This window comes from Bos javanicus, chromosome 8 (assembly GCF_032452875.1).
Source record: "Bos javanicus breed banteng chromosome 8, ARS-OSU_banteng_1.0, whole genome shotgun sequence".
NCBI lineage: Eukaryota > Metazoa > Chordata > Mammalia > Artiodactyla > Bovidae > Bos > Bos javanicus.
The window spans coordinates 100,930,686-100,952,959 of NC_083875.1; positions in this window are offsets into that span (position 1 = coordinate 100,930,686).

A 22,274-nucleotide genomic window follows, 5' to 3' on the forward strand; every position below is an offset into this window, starting at 1 on the left:
TTCAGGATTTGAAATAGCTCAACTTGAATTCCATCACCTCCACTAGCTTTGTTTGCAGTGATGCTTTCTAAGGCCCACTTGACTTTACATTCCAGGATGTCTGGCTCTAGGTGAGTGATCACACCATCATGATTATCTGGGTCATGAAGATCTTTTTTGTACAGTTCTTCTGTGTATTCTTGCCACCTCTTCTTAATATCTTCTGCTTCTATTAGGTCCGTACCATTTCTGTCCTTTATTGAGCCCATCTTTTCCTGAAATATTCTCTTAGTATCTCTAGTCTCTAGTCTTTCCCATTCTATTATTTTCCTCTATTTCTTTGCACTGATCATTGAGGAAGACTTTCTTATCTCTCCTTGCTATTCTTTGGAACTCTGTGTTCAAATGGTTATATCTTTCCTTTTCTCCTTTGCTTTTTGCTTCTCTTCTTTTACAGCTATTTGTAAGGCCTCCTCCAACAGCCATTTTGCTTTTCTGCATTTCTTTTTCTTGGGGATGGTCTTGATCCCTGTCTCCTGTACAATGTCATGAACCTCAGTCCATAGTTCATCAGGCACTCTGTCTATCAGATCTAGTCCCTTTAATCTATTTCTCACTTCCACTGTATAATCAGAAGGGATTTGATTTAGGTTATACCTGAATGGTCTAGTGGTTTTCCCCACTTTCTTCTATTTAAGTCTGTATTTGGCAATAAGGAATTCATGATCTTAGCCACAGTCAGCTCCTGGTCTTGTTTTTACTGACTGTATAGAGCTTCTCCATCTTTGGCTGCAAAGAATATAATCAATCTGATCTTGATGTTGGCCATCTGGTGATGTCCATGTATAGAGTCTTCTCTTGTGTTGTTGGAAGAGGGTGTTTGCTATGACCAGTGTGTTCTCTTGGCAAAACTCTATTAGCCTTTACCCTCTTTCATTCTGTACTCCAAGGCCAAATTTGCCTGTTTCCCCAGGTGTTTCTTGACTTCCTACTTTTGCATTCCAGTCCCCTATAATGAAAAGGACATCTTTTTTTTGGTGTTAGTTCCAAAAGGTCTTGTAGATCTTCATAGAACCATTCAACTTCAGCTTCTTCACCATCACTGTTTGGGGCATAGACTGGATTACCATGATGTTAAATGGTTTGCCTTGTAAATGAACAGATAATTCTGTTGTTTTTGAGACTCTTTTCGTACTCTAGTCCATTTCTTCTAAGGGATTACTGTCCACAGTAGTAGATATAATGGTCTGCTGAGTTAAATTCACCCATTCCAGTCCATCTTAGTTTGCTGATTCCTAGAATGTCGACGTTCACTCTTGCCATGGTTTGACCTGTTTGACCACTTCCAATTTGCCTTGATTTATGAACCTAACATTCCAGGTTCCTATGCAATATTGCTCTTTACAGCATTGGACCTTGCTTCTATCACCAGTCACATCCACAACTGAGTGTTGTTTTGCTTTGGCTCCATCCCTTCATTCTTTCTGGAGTTTTTTCTCCACTGATCTCCAGTAGCAAATTGGACACCTACTGACCTGGGGAGTTCATCTTTCAGTGTCCTATCTTTCTGCCTTTTCATACTGTTCATGGGGTTCTCAAGGCAAGAATACTGAAGTGGTTTTCCATTCCCTTCTCCAGTGGACGCCATTCTATGAGAACTGTCCACCATGACCCATCCGTCTTGGGTGGCCCACACATCATGGCTTAGTTTCATTGATTATGATAGTTTCCAAAACTTAGGAGTTTCTTCTTCTAGATCTTTGTAAGTTTATTAAAAATAAGTATTACTACTACTACTACTAAGTCGCTTCAGTCTTATTAATAAAAGCAATACATACACAGGGTCTTTTGAACTTCCAGATGTTCAAGCTTGTTTTAGAAAAGGCAGAGGAACCAGAGATTAAATTGCCAACATCTGCTGGATCATGGAAAAAGCAAGAGAGTTCCAGAAAAGCATCTATTTCTGCTTTATTGACTATGCCAAAGCCTTTGACTGTGTGGATCACAATAAACTGTGGAAAATTCTGAAAGAGATGGGAATACCAGACCACCTGACCTGCCTCTTGAGAAACCTGTATGCAGGTCAGGAAGCAATAGTTAGAACTGGACATGGAACAATAGACTGGTTCCAAATAGGAAAAGGAGTACATCAAGGCTGTATACTGTCACCCTGCTTATTTAACTTATATGCAGAGTACATCATGAGAAATGCTGGGCTGGAAGAAGCCCAAGCTGGAATCAAGATTGCCGGGAGAAATATCAATAACCTCAGATATGCAGATGACACCACTCTTATGGCAGAAAGTGAAGAGGAACTCAAAAGCCTCTTGATGAAAGTGAAAGAGGAGAGTGAAAAAGTTGGCTTAAAGCTCAACATTCAGAAAACGAAGATCATGGCATCTGGTCCCATCACTTCATGGGAAATAGATGGGGAAACAGTGGAAACAGTGTCAGACTTTATTTTTCTGGGCTCCAAAATCACTGCAGATGGTGACTGCAGCCATGAAATTAAAAGACACTTACTCCTTGGAAGGAAAGTTATGACCAACCTAGATAGCGTATTCAAAAGCAGAGACATTACTTTGCCAACAAAGGTCCGTCTAGTCAAGTCTATGGTTTTTCCAGTGGTCATGTATGGCTGTGAGAGTTGGACTGTGAAGAAAGGTGAGTGCCGAAGAATTGATGCTTTTGAACTGTAGTGTTGGAGAAGACTCTTGAGAGTCCCTTGGACTGCAAGGAGATCCAACCAGTCCATTCTGAAGGAGATCAGCCCTGGGATTTCTTTGGAAGGAATGATGCTAAAGCTGAAACTCCAGTACTTTGGTCACCTCATGCGAAGAGTTGACTCATTGGATAAGACTCTGATGCTGGGAGGAGAAGGGGACAACAGAGGATGAGATGGCTGGATGGCATCACAGACTCAATGGACGTGAGTCTGAGTGAACTCTGGGAGTTAGTGATGGACAGGGAGGCCTGGTGTGTTACGATTCATGGGGTTGCAAATAGTCGGACACGACTGAGCGACTGAACTGAACTGAGCTGAAGAAATATACAAATAAAAAAGTCACCTCTTCCAAATCTCTAGTTCCAGCTTAAGTAAAAACTACTTACTTGTAGTTTACCCCCTTCTAGTTTCGGTTCTACTGACAATGACCACAGCAGTTCTAACAAATATGCTTAAATCTCTTTCTGAATTCATCAGTTAAAAAAGGTATGTAATACCTCCCTTCACGAAAAATGAGCAGGTTAGAGCACTTTTACTGAGACATCTCTCAATTTTCTGAATTATTAGTTAGCTTTTATTTTAATTATTTATCATTATAACTTTAAAAAATACACTTAAACATCAGTTCCCCAAGACAGTAGACATGAAATCAACAATAAACAAATAGGACCTAATTGAACTTACAAGCTTTTGTACAGCAAAGGAAACCGTAAACAAAACAAAGTGACAACTTACTGACTGGGAGAAAATATTTGCAAATTATATAACTGACAATGGCTAATTTCTAAACTATGCACACAGCTCACACAACTCAATAAAAAGGAAAATCAAAAAAATGGGCAAAACACCTAAATAGATATTTTGCCAAAGAAGACATACAGATGGCCAACAGGCACATGAAAAGATGTCCGACATCGCTAATTATCAGAGAAATGCAAATCAGAAGTACAATGAAGCGCCACCTCACATCCGTCAGAATGGCAATCATTCAAAAGTCTACAGTTAGCAAATGTTTGGGAGAATGTGGAGAAAAGGAACCCTCTCACATTGTTGATGGGAATGTACATTGGTGCAACCACTATGGGAAAAATATGGAGGCTCCTTTAAAAACTAAGAATAGAGTTGCTGTATGATTCTGCAATCCTACTCCTGAGCATGTATCTGGAGAAAACTATAATGTGAAGACACATGCATGCCTATGTTTACTGTTGCACTATTTGCAAAAGCAAGACATGGAAACAACCTAAATGTCCATCAACAGACACATGGAGAGAGAAGATATGGTGTGTGTGTGTGTGTGTGTGTGTGTGTATACATACATACTATAGCTTCTTTATATATATGTGTGTGTATGTGTATATATATTTATATAAAATGGAAATAAAATAATGCCATGGTAGCAACATGGATACACCTAGAGATTATCATACTAAGTGAAGTAAGTCAGAGAAAAATACCCTATATCACTTCTATGTGAAATCTTAAATGTGACACAAATGCACATATCTACAAAACAGAAATAGATTCATAGAGATAGAGAAGAGACTTATGGTTGCCAGAAAGGGGGTAAGGAGGTTGGACTGGGAGTTTGGAATTAGCAGATGCAAACTGCGCTATAGAGACTGGGTAAACCACAAGGTCCTACAGGATAGCACAGGGAGCCAATATTGAATATCCTGTGATAAACCGTAAAAATATGAAAGAGACTGTGTATATGTATAATTGAATCACTTTGCTTTATAGCAGAAATTAACATGTTGTAAGTCAACTATATGTCAATAAAATAAATATTTAAAAAATACACTTAAACAAAGCTTACCCATTGACTCTGGACTATGGAAGATGCAATTAAAGCTTCCACACTTCCTTCTACCACTTCTTCCCTCTCCTTCATGTTCTAGCATGTGTTTCTAGGCTGTCCAGCTGTTTCTATGCTGTCAGGATCTTTAATGTTTGTACTTTTTTCTGCAATGAATAAAGATTTGAGTATTGACTGTAGGTTGATTCTAAGCATGGGAAAAAAACAAAACAAAATACCTACAACAGTGTGATTATGTAATACTTAAGCATTGCCACACAAATAGTGGTAATTATTTTATTTTAATAAAATATTTTAATATCCATTAACACTTTATCTCTTCTATGTCATGGATGAAATATAATTTAAAATATCACAATATTTTATGTTCTCTTCTGTTCTTTAAATTATTTTTGTCATCCTCTTTCTTCTCCCTCCTTCTCACGTTTTTATTTTCTATGAAAGTATGGTGATGGTTAATTTAACATACACCATTGCAAATGAAGATGGTTTGGACTCATATTGGTGGCAGGAGGGTAGTTCCTCTGCAATTTCATTGGAATGTTTACACAGCATGGCCTCTCTTTAACAGGATGGCTCCCTGTGGGCTCTGCGAACGTGGCTCATGAGGAGGGCATAGACAAGCTGAGTTAGAACTTCCACAATCCCCAAAGTGATTAAAAAAAAAAAAAAAGACTCTACTCTGAGGTACAGTACTTAAGTGTATTTCACTTCTGGAGAGGACTATTATTCCTTCACATTTTCATCCCCTATGAGAGTCTAAGATTTCCTCGTATTCTACTCTACCCCTGTACCTAGATTCAACACACAAGTGCCCTTCCCAGGCAAATTTTCCAGTCTATTCAGAGAGCAATTTCTTGCAGCTCCAGCTGGTGGAGAAGCCTCTCTGTCCACCTATTCTATATCCAAGCCTCGAGGTGATCACTCTGATTGACAACCCAGAGCCCATCCCTGCCCACTGCATCTGCTGACTTGGAGCCTGGAGTCTTTATTCATGTGAGGTCACTCCCCATCTTCCCTAACAGCTGGCTCCTGTGTGCTGCAGGCTGTAGTTGATGGTTTCCTGTGTTATTCATGAATAACAACATTAGATACCCTCTGCTGTCCACATATTTGTCAACATGATGGGATGTAGATTGGTTTGGGCATGTTTATAGATTTATTCTCATGCACACACATTTATTGTCACATCAGTGAAAGGAAAGGAAAAGAGGGAGTTCAGTCAGCCTGCCATTTTGATCAAGAAGCCTCTCTGGAAGAGTTGCAGTTTAGGAATTACCTGCTCACTCCTTCTCAATCTTCTTCATTGATTCTGTATTCCCTCCTTCTGTCAGCCTCTTAAGACTGGGCCATGCCATACATAGTTCTCTCCCTGGGGTGGATCTCTCTTTTATGTATTGTTTCCCTTAACGATCACATCCAGTCATCTCATTCATGGCTATAAATATCACCTATGAGCCAAATTTTTTAGTGTTAGCTCAAACTCCTCTCCCCAATTTCATACTTACCTCTAACAAACTATTATAGATGAGAGCTTCAAATTCACCACACCCGACCCCCCCACCCCCAGAGCCTGGCTCTCTGGCCTGTTTCTGTGCGTGATCTACGATCAAAGGTGAAAAGTGCTTCACAGCTTGGTGTTGCCTCTCATATCAAGGAGTCTCAGAGCCTCTCCTAAATGAGAGCACACTTCGTGTCCAGGCACTGCAGCAGACTTGGTACTTTTTCTCAAGGAAGCATTTCAATATCTGCCAATACCCTCTCCCATTTCTACTGCAGCTTCAGAAATGTAACCAGTTTTTCTTTTTTTTTGCAGTGAGCTGTTTCTCAATCCTGATTTGCAGTGCTGATGTGCATGTTTGCATTTTTAAAAACATGGTCTATTTGTCACACTAGGAGAACTGGGGAGGGGAGAACTTGATGCTGTGCTCATTTCACCACTTTAAGCAAAATCTTCCTTATTGCGGGGACAATTTGCCCTTTCTTGTAGATTCAAATCTTCACAGCAAATGTATTTCAGGTCATCACTCTTTTACTTGTTTTAGATCTGTTTAAATAGCACAGACACCAAGTTTAAGTGGCACAGATATCAAGATATATGCACACATAAACTATGCCTGATCGGCATAGAAACAATGGTGCCACTCACTCAGTGACTTTCAGTCACGTGAGTCATCACAGCACTGAGATGTGGTTGGAATCTACATCAGCAGGAAAGACTCATAGGCTAAGAGGGTCTGCTTTTTAATGAAGTCTTTGCCATTCAGCCATAAAAAAAAAAAAAAGAATGAATGCCATTTGCACCAACACAGATGGACCTAGAGCTTATGATATCAAGTGAAGTACATCAGAGAAAGACAAATATATGATATCACTTTTATGTGGCATCTAAAAAGAATGATATATATGAACTTATTTACAAAACAGAAATGGACACACAGACACAAAACAAACTTACGGTTACTGAAGGCGAAAGGTAGGGAAGGATAAACTAGTAGTTTGAGGTTAACATGTTGCTGCTGCTGCTAAGTCGCTTCAGTCGTGTCTGACTCTGTGTGACCCCAGAGACGGCAGCCCACCAGGCACCCCCGTCCCTGGGATTCTCCAGGCAAGAACAGTGGAGTGGGTTGCCGTTTCCTTCTCCAATGCATGAAAGTGAAAAGTGAAAGTGAAGTTGCTCAGTCGTGCCCGATTCTTAGCAACCCCATGGACTGCAGCCTACCAGGCTCCATCCATGGGATTTTCCAGGCAAGACTACTGGAGTGGGGTGCCATTGCTTTCTCCTGAGGTTAACATATACACATGTAAAACAGATAACCACAAGGACCTACTGTAGAGCACAGGGATCTATACCTAATATTTTGTAATAACATATAAGGGACAACGATCTGAAAAAGAATAGACGTGCGTGTGTAACTGGATCACTTGGCTGTACACCTGAAACTAACACAACATTGTAAGTCAACTATACGTCAATAAAAAATAATTTTAAAATAATAAAGTTGACAAATTTTTACATTTTTAAAGTCTTTGCCAGTGCATTTCTTACAAAGACGTATGTGTGTCTAGATGTTTGCCTTGCCTTCTAAAAGATTATGTTATCTGAATATAAAACAAAATTAAAGTAGAGAGAAATAATGATGACTTCTCAACCTTCACATGTCTTCCTTATGGGGTCCTTCTTAATTAAAACTTCTAAGAGATCCGAAAGAGGTACTTCTTCTTACAAACTTCATCCTCATCCCTGTAATTATGCAAGTAGCTGCCACTCCTCCCCTTTCAAACCACAGGCTCTGGAAAGTATATTCCACGTTTCGAGCGGTGCCCTTAAGAGGAGTCACCTGCACTACCTAAAGTTATGTCAGAGAGATCTAACCACAGAGCACTCCAGACTGAGACACACACTGGTATTTTCTGGGTGTGCTCTTAACTATTTGGAGCTGCGATTAAAATTAGAAGTGTAGGCATGACGCTGCTTTCTGCATTTCTTTTTTAGCTGTGTTAGCGCCAAAGTGGTTTGTATGATGCTCGTTATTATTTCATTTGATGCTTTTTTACTCAAGGATGAACCAGACATATGATTTAGAGCCAACTCTGCTTTTTCTATTTTGGTTTTTTAAATTAGTGGTATGTATTATACTGGGTTTGCCCAAAAGTCATTCAGGTTTTTCCATAACATCTTATGGAAAAAATGAATGAACTTTTGGGCCAATCCAATATTTAAGGATCTTAAAGAAGTCTAGCTTAAAGACTAAAAAGGAAGTCTAGCTTTAAGGAAGAAAAGCTATGACAAACTTAGCATATTAAAAAGCAGAGACATAACTTTGCTGACAAAGGTTCATTTAGTCAAAGCTATGGTTTTTCCAGTAGCCATGTATGGATGTGAGAGTTGGACCATAATGAAAGCTGAGAGCTGAAGAATTGATGCTTTTGAACTGTGGGGTTGGAGAAGACTCTTGAGAGTCCCTTGGACTGCAAGGAGACCCAACTAGTCCATTCTAAAGGAAATCAGTCTTTAATATTCATTGGAAGGACTGATATTGAAGCTGAAACTCCTATACTTTGGCCACCTGATGTGAAGAGCTGACTCATTGGAAAGGCCCTGATGCTGGGAAAGATTGAAGGCAGGAGAAGGGACAACAGAGGATGAGATGGTTGGATGGTATCACTGACTCAATGGACATGAGTTTGAGCAAGCTCCAGGAGTTGGTGATGGACAGGGAGGCCTGGCGTGCTTTTGTCCATGAGTCGCAAAGAGCTGGACATGACTGAGCAACTGAACTGACTGACTAAAGACAGTCTATGGAGTGTCTTCACTCATTGAAGTCACCTTTCTCAGGAGAGAAGAAAGATCTCAGGATCACTCTGTCCACACTACTCTGCTCAGGTCACTGCTTATGGCAACCTGAAGTAAGAATCACTGTGCTTTCAGTCTATCCCCCACACTCTCAGCAGTGACAGGCAAGGGGGATAAAATAACTGAAGAAGAAAGGTCTGCAGAGGGGTGACGTTGAGTAAGCAAAGATCCACAGGTAAGTTCAATGTCTAAGATGCTAAAAAAAAGACCAGGAAATGCCTAAGAAACTATAATTTCTAAGTTTTAATAAGAAGTCTCTAATTTTTTTTAGGAAAAACTTCTTTACCTCAGTCTCTATGGCTGACAAATTCAGTGTCCAATTATGAGATCAGTTTTCCAAAGCTTGATGAAATCATCGTTTTCGATTTTCAAACACAAGACAGTTTTGGAAGGGAGCATGCCTCTACTCAGCCAATTTTCTCAAAGCCTTGGAGAGAATTCAGTTTTTCTTCTGAAAAGCCTCCTTTCTCATTGCAGTACATGTGAATTTAGCTAGCACTTGCCCAGAACTTATCATGACTAGGTAAATCATTGTATCTACAGCACAATCAAGATGACCTTAATATATCACAATTTAAAATGATTAACCCTTTGACATGAATCTTTTACACTTAGATCCTTCACTTTAAAAATCCATGTAGACTTTTTTTTCCTTAAGATTGCCTTGTATTATTTAGTAGCCCGCCGGTTTTCCATTTTATGACAAATTGGGAAAATATTTTTATATTTTAAATATGAACATTATTTTAATGCTTGTATAATAAACCATTATATACATGTTGTGTTATCTGGGCTTCCCTGCCCACCAATGCAGGAGACACAAGAGACTCAGTTTCGATCCCTGGGTCGGGAAGATGCCCTAGAGTAGAAAATGGTGTCCCACTCCAGTATTCTTGCCTGGAAAATTCGCTGGACAGAGGAGCCTGGCTGGCTATAGTTTACGGGGTCCCAAAGAGTCTGACATGACTGAGCGACTGAACACACTCACAAGTGTTATCTAGGCGGACAGGAGAGAGAGCAGCAAAAGACACAGACTCAGGCACTGACTCAAGTCCCAGCAACTAACTTTAACCTTCTATGCCTCAACTTTCCTCATTTATAAAATAAGAATAAGACCTAGTTCATAGCTTGCTGAAGAATTAAACGGGTTAAAAATGGACAATACTTAGAAAAGTGCCCAATACATAGGAAATACTACCAAGAATTTGCTAATATGTGTCTAGTATTTACTATTACATAGGAAGCTGCCATAAATCATAGCTAAATGTACAGCTTCCATGAAATATAGCGTCGGACACGACTGAGCAACTTCACTTTTACTTTTCATTTTCATGCATTGGAGAAGGAAATGGCAACCCACTCCAGTGTTCTTGCCTGGAGAATCCCAGGGACGGGGGAGTGTGGTGGGCTGCCGTCTATGGGGTCGCACAGAGTCAGACACAACTGACGCGACTTAGCAGCAGCAGCAGCACCATGAAGTACAGCTAAATCACTGCATATACCTTTTTACATATCTTTTTACTGTTTCCGAAGAATACAACAGTTTCCCTGGTGGTTCAGTGGTAAAGAATCCACCTGCCAATCCAGCCCTGAGTCCAGAAATCTTGCAACAATTTACACAACCAACAGCAACACATGCAAGTAGCACTTTCTTATACAGGGTACCTTTTATCCATTTTGATAAGGGACAAATTTTATCTCCTTGCTTTAGTATTATTTATTTTTTAATTCCTAGAGACACTGCAAGTTTTTTTCATGTATTCTTATCAACTGTTTTTTTGGTCATTTTGTAAATTGTCAAGTATGCACTTCTTTTTCTTTCCAACTGATTATCTTTCATCTGTTCTAGGTTTTTTGGAATCTCTTAGAATGCATAACTTTATATTCATTATCTTTACTCTCATTGTATTAATTTCATGTCATTTTCCTCTGGGATAGGATAAATGATTTTCATTCATTACATCTCTTATGTAAAGAGCCAAGCTGCTTTTAACTATTTCTATTGTATCATTATTTTTATTGAATTATTTTTAGTAATAATATATTCACACGAATCTACCTCTAGAGGTTATAAACATCTATACAGCAGACTTTCATTTCTGGAAAGATGGAGGATGCTTTTCCCTATTCCACCCACTACATACGACTAAAAACCTTGACCGTCAAATGGAAAACAAAGGTAAGACTATGAAAAGCTAGAAAAGTAGGCAGATCGGTTCAGAAGGAGGAATGACACATGGTGAGTCCCTAGATTTTCATCTAGCTTCAAATATCTCAGATTCAGAGCTGAAGAAGCTGGAAACCCAGAAGCATCAATGCACATACACCCCTAAAGGCCCTAACTAAAGCCTGCTCTCTATAGCCAGGAAAAAGGGCAGACTAATTAAGACAGAAAACTTTGAAACAATAATTGCTCTATTCTTCCTCCATACCACAGAAAAAATATAGTCCTTTCCCATCAAGGCCCGCAAAGGCTGAAAGGGGGCCTATATTTCCACCCTCACCCGTCCATAATGAGGGGCTCAAACCCTGCAGAAGTGGCATTGGAAAAATCTGACACAAGCCAGGAACTAAGACTTTCATTCCCGCTGGATTCTAAATGTGTGCAGAGGAAGCATTTGAGGCAAGTAAACTATAAACCAGGGAGGTTACAAGGATGTGAAGGGAGGCAAAGTTTCTATGCTTCATTTGAACTGGTAGAATGTCAACCCCAATAGACTGTGACAGGTTACATACAAACATATAATGGAATATCTGGAGCAACCACTGACCAAATTATATGAAGTGATATACTTGAAAACACTACTGGTAAATCAAAATGGAATTCTAAAAATTGTTCAAGTAACCCACAGGACGTAAGAAAAGAGAAAGAAAAAAATAGAACAGAAAGTAACAAACAAAATGGCAGACTTAAGCCCTAGCAGGTTAATAATTATATGAAGTGCTGTGATCGTGGGATTTTCAATGTTTGGATGGGCTTCCTGCTCAAGATGGGAGAGGGAACACATGTCTTTGCCTCACCACCTGGGGTCTCAGTGGACTATAGATTTTGATACATTTCTGGAAGACAGAAAGCAGATGGAGTCATGCTGACAGAAAACAGAACAGAGGAAATAAAAGAAGGATGAAGTAGACATGGGAACCATTCTTCTTGGCTAACCCCTTGTGACTGTTTCCCTAGATCTACTAACTAAAGTGTTATCACCTTGCAAAGAGGGTAATTCAGGCTGTATGAATGGTGATCTTTCTATTGTCAGTACCTGGGCCCTATAAGTAAATATTTTGACCACCACTGCTAAGCTGCTAAGTCACTTCAGTCGTGTCCAACTCTGTGTGACCCCATAGACAGCGGCCCATCAGGCTCCCCCGTCCCTGGGATTCTCCAGGCAAGAACACTGGAGTGGGTTGCCATTTCCTTCTCCAATGCATGAAAGTGAAAAGTGAAAGTAAGTCGTGCAGTCATGTCCTACTCTTCCGGACCCCATGGTCTGCAGCCTACCAGGCTCCTCCATCCATGGGATTTTCCAGGCAAGAGTACTGGAGTGGGGTGCCATTGACCACCACACCTAATAACAAATTTCCAGTCATTCCTTCCTCCTCTCACCCACCCACTAATTTGTTATTTCATTCATACGACCAGGAGTCACTGATTGGCTATTAAATGCTAGGCACTGTTGTAGATGCTGGGGAAACAGGAGTGAACAAATAAATGTGCAAGGTCTTGGAGGTGGTAGTTTCTATCATAATGGAAAACAGTAAACTTGAAAAGAAAGACATAAAGGTGATCATTTTAAATAGCAGTAAGCACCATGAAGGCAGAGAATTTGTGCATACATCACAAATAAATGTATCAGCTATATACATATAGTTAAAATGTATTAATTATACATATATATTATAAATATATTAACTATATATATATATATATATATATATATATATATATATATATATATATAAAATAGCATTCCAAGGGCTGTTTATACCAGTGGTCCCCAACCTTTTTGGCACCAGGCACTGGTTGCATGGAAGACAATTTTTCCATGGACTGGGTGGCAGAGGATGGTTTCAGGAAGCATTAGATTTATTATGCACTTTATTATTATTACATCAGCTCCACCTCAGGTCATCAGACAGTAGATCCCAGAGACTGGAGACCCCTGGTGTATACAATACCTACCCCAAGTGATGGAGATCTCATCACCATCAGCAAACAGTGCAACTCTAGATTCCCATCCCTAGAGATGCTTCCTGGTACCACTTCTAGGCCACTGTTTTAGGTCAGGTTCCATAATAGTCACACCGAAGATGAGGATTCCTGTGCCACTGACTTTTTAAGGAAATGTTTGGGGCAGGGGTGGGGGGCAGGGAGGGAATCCTTAGGGAGGGGAGGAAGCAGAATTGGGCAGCAAAGGAACTGGGCAAATGGGGTGGTTTCAGCTAAAGTGTGACTCAGCTTGACCTCACTGGGAGCTCTGGAGCATGAAGTATATCCCAGAGGTTGTCCTGTGAAGTGAGTGAAAGTTGCTCAGTTGTGTCCAACTCTTTGTGACCCCATGGACTATACAGTCCATGGAATTCTCCAGGCCAGAATACTGGTGTGGGTAGCCTTTCCCTTCTCCAGGGCATCTTCCCAACCCAGGGATTGAACCCAGGTCTCCCTCATTGCACGCAGATTCTTTACCAGCTGAGCCACAACGGAAGCCCAGGAATGCTGGAGTGGGTAGCCTATCTCTTCTCCAGCAGATCTTCCCAACCCAGGAATTGAACCGGGGTCTCCTGCATTGTAGGTGGATTTTTTACCAACTGAGCTATGAGGGAAGCCCAAGAGGTTGGCCTACCCAGTGATAAAGGCAATGTACTCTTAAACCTGTGCTTTGATCAGCGTTGGGCTAGAAGCTGCCCCTGGGCACACTGGGAAGTGGCGGACGCAATCTTGTGTAAGTATCATGACACCTTAACTTTTTATGTTGAACACGTCCCCTCATACTGCTAGTGGGTGTGACATAAATCCTGGTAACACAATCTATCTTTTAAGATGGTTCAGGATCCAGCCCTCCCTTCTTGCTGAAGCACCAGCTGAACTTGAGGAGAAAGAAAAAAAGATCCAAATTCAACCTTAGCTGGCTACCAAATGAATGAGATAGAAACTGCCTACTGCACATTTTCTCTATGCAATACTAACAGCATGTATTTAGCCCATCCGTTGGACTTCTTTCTTACAAGAACGCTTCCACTGATTCCTAGTCAGGGAAGGGTGCATTCCCCCAGGCTTTTGGAGTCCTCAAAGTACCACAATTGCCAATAAGAGACAAGGAAAGAGAAATGAGAAGAAGTAGCGAGAGAATCTTCTACCTTCCTCATTATTTACAAACCATCACGTGTCCCTAATTTCTGTCCTGGATCCAAACTGTGTTGGCAGCATTTTAAGAAGAAATTGAGAAATTTTTCTGTAGCTCTGATATATATAATGTCTGGAGTCTATGCCTCTACGTGCTGGAAATACAAAAGGGGAAGTATCCCAGTTCAAGTTTAGTAAACTATAACTCTTCCTGTTGTCAAGGATTTCACAGCTTCACTCACACTTGGGAAAGCTCTCAGAACAGATTTGACAATATTTCGCAAATACCACAAAAGAACTTGCTCAGCAAGGAAAATTCCAAGCTTGGCACTAAACAATGTAATCTATCAAATGGCACCAGCCAGTCTCACTCAACATGATCAGTACCAATTTTTTCTTGGACTAGAGGGGTCCCTGACTTGGGCCCCACTCTGGCTCTTCTCTGGACATGACCTTTCTCGTGGGGTAAGGAGTCCGAGTTGCCAAGGAGATATGCCTCCCTAGAGTCAAATTTCCCTCCTTTTAAACCATGTTCCAGGTATCAGACACCCTAGAATTTCAGAGCTGGCACAATCCTTTTTCTCACTTCCTCTCATCCGGACTGGACAGTTCTGGTATATGCACCCAGGGGCAGCTGCTCTGAAAATATTAACACTGATGTGGGCATGAGATCCTTCACGTGCTGGGCAGACTCCAGGATGGGAAAGAAAAAAAGATGATGGTCAGAGTTCAGTTCTTCCCATACTATCACATCTAGAAGGGAGCTCCAAAGAGTTCCAGAATTCTAATTGTGTGCATGTATGTAATGGCATTAATACATAATACTATAATCAGCATTATTAGTATATATTAATTATATATATTCCAATCATCATAGAATCATTCCAGCTCAATGTTATTAGTTGCTCTAAGCAACCATTCACCCTAGGGGTCCTGCCATCTCACCAGGACATCTAGAGAGTGGGTCTCCATCACAGTTAGAAACCAGACTTTGGTCCCCTTCTCAGCCTTGGAGAGTCTCATCCTTTCTGTTGTTGATTTCTTACACCTAATCTCTCCAATTATTTTAGGCTTTCTCAAGGGCAAAGAAGAAAGACTGTACAAGCAGCTCAGGCTTTAGGCACTGAGAAAATATCTGTAGCAAAGGAAATGATGGCTTTTAGACTAGGAACAAATTTCAGAGGGAAAAGCCATTTCAAATATCTCTAAGTTTTCCAGCAGCAAAAAGAAAATTCAAAGTAGTACCTCAACAATCATGTAGGATATTTGACTTATTACATATTTACATTATTTTAGACAACACTATAAAAATTCATTGTATTGAATATATGTGCCTATATTCTTGGGATAGATTTCAAACAGCAGAAATATGAGATATTATTTGAGGGGTCTTTCTTAGTTAAACAAATAGAGAATGAGGTCATTGATTTCACATTTGAAGGGCAAAGAGAACTTTTTGTCCTTTGAATTTGCTTTTCCAAGAAGATATGGTTAGATAGCATCACCAACTCAATGGACATGAATCTGAGCAAACTCTGGGAGATACTGAAGCACAGGGGAGACCCTGCGTGCTGCAGCCCATGGAGTGGGAAAGAGTCGGACACAACTTAGTAACAACAACCTTAACACACCCCACAGGCAAGATGGACTAATTGTGTGGAAGCCAGGGGTGTCCTGGAAGATACTCAACTCCTTACGCCTGATGTTCAAAGTTAGGAGAACTTGTTCGGGATGGACTGTGATGGTCTGACCAAGTTCTGCCATCAGGAAAGAATAATAAAGTCACCGCTGCCCCCACCAGGAGGGAAGGGAAGTTTGGGATGGTATCAGACCTCCTCCTAGAGCTATGAAATGTGGTAGGGGAGGCTGGTTCTATACAGCATGAGGCTGAAGAAGGAAGCAGTTCTGTATCAGTGACACACATAAAGGTTTGCTAATTCAGACTCTTGCCCAAGCACAGAGATGTGTTTGGACCAGAAGAGACACCTCTGCCCTAGCGGACAAGCAGGCCAGATCTCCAGCAGCAGCAACTGCAGCAGAGCTGATGGACCAATCCATCCTCCCAGTTTCCTGCCTCCTCTGGAATGTTAAGACGGAGCTGGCCCCTTCTGCTTGGGGTCCTGGACCACTGAGGACCTAAGAAGAGAGAACTCAAGAGGAAGAATCTATGGGGGTTTGAATTAATGCTTGGAAAAATAAGAAATGGGAATGTATTTGCACCCCAAGCTGGAGAAATAGGTTATTAAATATTCACACTATCAGAATCATGGATTTGTTCACACTGCAGTGCAGAGAAAATAGATAAAATGTAGATTCTTTGTTGCTTTCTTGAGTATTCCCAGCAGCTGCATAGAGGGGAAACCTATGGTTTAGTTTACCATAGTAAACCTGGCCCAATAACATTATTTAGATAGCCCTTTAGGAATGTAGGCACCTCATATGAAATTCTTTATAGTTTGTGAAACCAAGCAGGACCCTATGTGGCTCCTGGGCATGGAAGCCTTTCTGTGTCCCCCATTTCTTATTTGTAGGGAATAGGCTTCAGCTTCCAGGACCCTCCCTGAGGTCTAAAGAGCAGATTCTAATCAGTTGCTAATTAGGAATGGAGCAGATGCAGAGACAAGGGAGGAGGAGACCAGTGCAAGTTCGATGCATGAAGCAGGGCATTCAAAGCCTGTGCTCTGAGACAACACAGAGGGATGTGGTGGGGAGGGAGGTGGGAGAGGAGTCCAGGAAGGGGGTGCACATGTGTAGCCATAGCTGATTCATGTCAGTGTATAGCAAAACCCACAATATTGTAAAGTAAGCAGCCTCCAACTAAAATGAATAAATTAACTTTTTAAAAAAGAAACAAATGTAGTTCACAGCTGATTTACAATGTTGTAGTAGCTTCAGGGGTAGAGCAAAGTGATTCAGTTATACATATACATATAGAAAAAAAGGTTATCCCAGAATACTGTGTTTCCTGTGCCAATTATTCTTCAAAATTAAAATAATAAATAAAATATTTTTATTAGATTAAAAAATAAATAAGCAACAGTGCAGGGCTTCCCTGGTGGCTCAGTGGTAAAGAAACCGCCTGCCAGTGCAGGAGACACAGGTTTGATCCCTGATCTGGGAAGATCCCACAGGCCACAGGGCAACTAAACCCGAGCACCACAACTCTGGAGCCTGGGCCCCACAACAAGAGGAGCCACTGCAATGAGCAGCTCATGCACTACAGTGAAAGAATAGCTCCCGCTTGCCACAACTAGAGAAAAGCCCATGCAGCAATGAAGACCCAGTCCCCCAAAAAATAAAATAAAAAGCTAAACAAGCTTAAGAAAAAGGAACACTAGGGCAGCCTTGGGCCAGGATCCTGGTTCAACCTCTAGGACACACACAACAGTGTCTGCGAGCTCCTCTGAAGAACTAAAACTCCCAACAAATGGAAGGTATTAACTACTTGATCAAGCATTTCTCATTCCAGAGAGAAGTTCACAGTTTGATGACCTCAAGAACCACAGAAACTCATGAGGAGACCCCTGAGACCAGATTAAAGGAATGCAGGCCCTGCACACATCCTGATCCTTACCAGCAACCCTGCCCTGGAACCATCACTCTAAAACTCCTCACCAAACCCCCACCAAGTTGCGACACACAATTTTGAGAGCATCAGACCCCTGTGTCCCTCTTTGCCTGGCTAAACAATAAAGCTATTCTTTTCTACTTCTCCCAAAACTCTGTATCCAGCATTCAATTTAGCACCAGTACACGGAGGCCAACTTTTGGTGTCACTGTCAGATGACTTTACCCAACCTCCCTCCCTCTTCAGGATGGTATTTGAGCAAATGGCAGAGAGATTTGCTGACCTCATGAAAGCAAGAAAAGGGGTCCAAGGTTGCATGCTGTGCCCCTGGATCTTTGCTTATCCCCAAAGAAAGCTTGTCTGTGTGTCCCCTGGACTAATGACCACTGAGTTATGCACAACTGGTTATATATTATCTTATAAAACCAGAGAAGATGGTCCAAACCATTTGGCCCCCTCTCAAACACTCTATACCACTTGTAAATAAAAGGGGAAAAAGTTCAATTGAATAAAGTAGTTTAATTGGAAATAGTACAAATGAACGAACAATGTTGGGAGATATTCATAGTACAAGACTGTCCACAGGGTATTACAATGACAATGTTAATGGAAGGCCTAACTGGTTTAATATATGCTCTTTTCTTCCATCAGCATGGACTGGTTCATTGAAATTAACAGATTCCAAAACAAGCCCAAACATGTTCTGTTTACATTCTAGGAATTATGATTATATGCCTTTCATGATTCAATGGTCAAACAAAATTCCAGCCAGCAATAAGTTTTCCAAAGTTCTGGAAAAAACAGGCATGCTATTTTATATGTGTTTAGAACCATTGACAATGACATCGTGTATATATAATCAAGAGTTTCTTTCATTTTATTTCAAATCAGGGCACAGTGAGAAGCCTCCTATCAAAACTTCAAGGCAAAGGGATGAAAGAATTGCTCACCCTCCCTAAATCCTAAACCTCCAAGATGGGCACAACTAAACCAGAGCTTTGTATTGCTGGACAACCCCTGGCTGCGGACCAGCCCTAAATGATGGGCAGTTTGCCTGAAGCACTTGTGAGCCTGGAATCTCTTGGGCAGAACCCTTGGCTGGAGAAAAGTTTATCTGCAGGAAATATCTTTGCTGGGGGCAGGTGGAGGGGGGTGGAGGACCGAAGGGTCTACTGTACTTGAGGTTTTTTTTTTCTTCAGCAGAGAGATTTCAAAACAATCCTCATTCATGTCTAAATGAAGCTTTCCCAGCTAGATTAAAGATGCTGCTAAGGGCTGTGGAAGAGTAAGGGAAAGACTATTCTGTTAAATTAAACCTGCAATCAATGGCACCCCACTCCAGTACTCTTGCCTGGAAAATCCCATGGATGGAGGAGCCTGGTAGGCTGCAGTCCATGAGGTCGCTAAGAGTCGGACACGACTGAGCAACTTTACTTCACTTTCACTTATTTGGTCTTGAAATAGTTAGCAACAAAAGGCAACAGAGAGTGAATTTGATGAGTACGTGCCTTTTGAAAAGAAGTCTTTAAAATTAATATCACTTTTGTTGATGTTGTAAAGGAGAAATTGAACAATAAGGTAATATAAATTATAGAAAATAGACAATGTTAATACAGTCAGCCCTCCATATCTGTGGGTCTTGTATCCATGGATACACAGGGCTGACTAGACCAGCCATTTTACATAAGGGACTTGAGTATCCTCAGATTTCGGTGTCTGTGGGGGTCCTGGAGCCAACCCCCCATGGATCCTAAAGGATGAATGTATAAATTGATTTACTTATACTCCTCAACTTGAAATTTTAATGTTTGTTAATCTTCATTTGGAAGGGGTTTATTGTGGAATTTTCAAGGTTTCCATGACCTTCCAGTTCAAAATGGAAGAGGAAACACATGGATTTGTCTGGATTTGTCTCACCATCTCAACACTCAAAAAACTAAGATCATGGCATCCAGTCCCATCACTTCATGGCAAATAGATGGGGAAACATGGAAACAGTGACAGACCTTATTTTGGAGGCTCCAAAATCACTGCAGATGGTGACTGCAGCCATGAAATTAAAAGATGCTTACTCCTTGGAAGAAAAGCTATGACCAACCTAGACAGCATATTAAAAAGCAGAGACATTACTTTGCCAACAAAGGTCCATCTAGTCAAAGCTATGGCTTTTCCAGTAGTCATGCATGGATGTGAGAGTTGGACTATAAAGAAAGCTGAGCGCCAAAGAATTGATGCTCTTGAACTGTGGTGTTGGAGAAGACTCTTGAGAGTCCCTTGGACTGCAAGGAGATCCAATCAGTCCACCCTAAAGGAAATCAGTCCTGAATATTCATTGGAAGGACTGATGCTGAATTTGAAACTCCAATAGCTTGGCCACCTGATATGAATAGCCAAGTCATTGGAAAAGACCCTGATTGAAGGCTGGAGGAGAAGGGGACGGCAGAGGATGAGATGGTAGGATGGCATCAATGACTTGATGGACATGAGTTTGAGTAAGCTTCAGGAGTTGGTGATGGTCAGGGAAGCCCGGCATGCTGCAGTCCATGGGGTTGCAAAGAGTCAGACACAACTGAGCAACTGAACTGAACTGAAGATGAGCAAATTACTAAAATATAATAATGACCCTTGAGGAAAAAGTCATTTTTCACATAACTGAGAAAAATCTAAGAAAAAGATACTGTAATTTGTTTTCTCTTAAAAGTTTGAAATGATACTGAGGTGGTGTTTTTCAGTCCCTCAGTCATGTCCAACTCTTTTCAATCCCATGGACTGCAGCACACCAGGCTTCCCTGTCCTTTACTATCTCCTGGAGTTTGCTCAAACTCATGTCTATTGAGTCGACGGTGCCGTCCAATCATCTCATCCTCTGTCGTCCCCTTCTCCTATTCTCAGTCTTTCCCAGCATCAGGGTCTTTTCCAATGAGTTGGCTCTTCAAATCAGGTGGCCAAAGTATTGGAGCTTCAGCTTCAGCATCAGTCCTTCCAGTGAATATTTAAGGTTGATTTCCTTTAGGGTTAACTGGTTTGTTCTCCTTGCAGTCCAAGGGACTCTCAAGAATCTTCTCCAACACCACAGTTCAAAACCATCAGTTCTTCAGGACTCAGCCTTCTTTATATTCTAACTCTCACATCTGTACATAATTACTGGAAAAACCATAGCTTTGACTACATGGAGTTTTATCAGCAAAGTAATGTCTCTGCTTTTTAATATGCTGTTTAGGTTTGTCATAGCCTTTCTTCCAAGGAGCAAGTGTCACTTAATTTCATAGCTTCAGTTACCATCTGCAGTGATTTTGGAGCCCAAGAAAATAAAGTCTGTCACTGTTTGCATTGTTAACCCTCTATTTGCCATGAAGTGATGGGATTGGATGTCATCATCTCAGTTTTTTGAATGTTGAGTTTTAAGTCACCTTTTTCACTCTCCTCTCTCATCTTTGGGCTTCCCTTGGGGCTCAGTAGGTAAAGAATCTGCCTGTAATGAGGGAGACCTGGGTTTGATCCTAGGTTGAGAAGATCCCCTGGAGAAGGAAAAGGCTACCCACTCCAGTATTCTGGCCCAGAGAATCCCATGGATTTGTATAGTCCATGGGGTTGCAAAGAGTCGGACACGACTGAGTGACTTTCACTCACTCTCGCCTTCATCAAGAGGTTCTTTGGTTCCTCTTTGCTTTCTGCCATTAGGGTGGTATTATCTGCATATCTGAGGTTACTGATATTTCTCTTAAGAATATTGATTCCAGTTTGTGCTTCATCCAGCTCTGCATTTCATGTAATGTACCCTGTATATATAAGTTAAATAAGTAGTATGACAATATACAGTCTTGACGTACTCCATTGTTCCATGTCCGGTTCTAACTGTTGCTTCTTGACTGGCACACAGGTTTTGCAGCAGGCAGGTAAGGTGGTCTGGTACTCCCATCTTTTTAAGAATTTTCCACAGTTTGTTCTGATCCACACAGTCAAAGGCTTTAGCATAGTCAATGAAAAAGAAGTAGATGTTTTTCTGGAACTCTCTTGCTTTTTTCTATGATCCAATGGATGTTGGCAATTTGATCTCTGGTTCTTCTGCTTTTTCTAAATGCAGCTTGTACATCAGGAAGTTTTTGGTTCATGTACTGTTGAAGCCTAGCTTGAAGGAGTTTGAGCATGTGAAATGAGTTTAATTGTGCAGTAGTTTGACCTTTCTTTGGCACCTTACTAGCATGTGAAATGAGTTTAATTGTGCAGTAGTTTGACCATTCTTTGGCATTACCCTTCTGTGGAATTGGAATGAAACTAACAACTATAAGAACAGTTGCTATAGAAAAGGAGAGAAAAACAATGGGGTTTTAAAAATATTTTGGCTAAAAGAGAAAAGTTAACAGAAAAAATATATGGTTGAATAATTGAATTAATAAACCAATTTATTAATTAATGATCTCATTTCTTCATCTCTCATTTTATGCACACCCTTTGCTATTTAATATCATGATGACTTTTCCTATT